We start from the raw sequence: 1004 nt of genomic DNA, 5'->3' as shown, positions 1-1004 counted from the left end.
TCCTTTTTCAAGAGCCAGGAAAATGAGCCTCTTGCTCCTTTATTGACTATTAGTCATTGACAACATTGAAATGGAGTGAAACTACAAAATAAAAAGAGAAAGTAGAATAATGCTTAGTTATAAAATACATACATAACTGATATTACTAGCTCTAAGCTAGAAAACATAACGTAACATATGCAACAGTAGTATTTAGCAATTGTAGCGATTGAGTTTGACTACAACATCCAAATCATCATCAAGGTTACAATATAACTCATTGTATTTAACTTAATGTACATATTACGATCGTTTAAAACTTACAGTCATTGCTTTCTTTAAGATTCACACAACGGATTGAAAATACATAAAATTGTTATTTTGCTCTGTGACAGTTGATAGTTGCTATGTGAACGATGCCTGGTTTGTTTACATTCCAAACATACAAACATTCCAAACTTGCTTTCATATCAAACACATTACATCACGTGAACATACAAACGTTTCAAGTTAGATTAACCCAATACATAAAACACATTATGGACAGAATAAAAACATATTATGGGCAGAACAGTGACCTATGCTTTTTTGTAAAGCTCTCTCTTGGAAGTCGCTTTGGATAAAAGCGTCTGCTAAATGAATACATGTAAATGTCTCTTATTGTACAGACAAATGTGTCGTCCCACGTCATTCCCTTTGAAGTCATGATGGTGTATCACGCCTGAAAAGGCTCTGATTGCTGAGTTGACCATGGATCCTTTTCTTGTTAATTGTAGGCTAACGTTTCAATGTGCGTCAGTCCATTTGCTGATTTGGACAACGTTTTTCCCCTCTCTTTCAAACCATCTCCCCTTCCATCATAACTTTTTCTTCTCCATGTCCTAAACTCCTCTCTTACCTCCGGCACCTTCCCCTTTGCCTTCGAACAGGCCAGAGTTACCCCTCTACTCAAAAAACCCTCCTTTAACCCTGCCGTCCTCCAGAACTACAGACTGGTATCACTGTTACCCTTCTTTTCTAAAACA

The 1004-nt window shown here is 36.7% G+C and overlaps 1 long non-coding RNA gene across 1 annotated transcript; it reads right to left on the bottom strand.

Moving 5' to 3' along the window:
- Positions 1 to 592, bottom strand: LOC146267855 (uncharacterized). The gene is made up of 2 exons (XR_014768819.1): positions 304 to 592; positions 1 to 81 (listed from the first exon to the last, which is right to left on the bottom strand). It is a non-coding gene; the product is annotated as an uncharacterized LOC146267855 (long non-coding RNA).
- Positions 593 to 1004: the final 412 nt, after the last annotated feature.

This window comes from Hypomesus nipponensis, chromosome 11, assembly GCF_054491055.1.
Source record: "Hypomesus nipponensis isolate SF chromosome 11, ASM5449105v1, whole genome shotgun sequence".
Taxonomy (NCBI): Eukaryota; Metazoa; Chordata; class Actinopteri; order Osmeriformes; family Osmeridae; genus Hypomesus; species Hypomesus nipponensis.
Note: the sequence above shows the minus strand (reverse complement) of the source record. Positions and strands in the feature narration are given on the sequence as shown.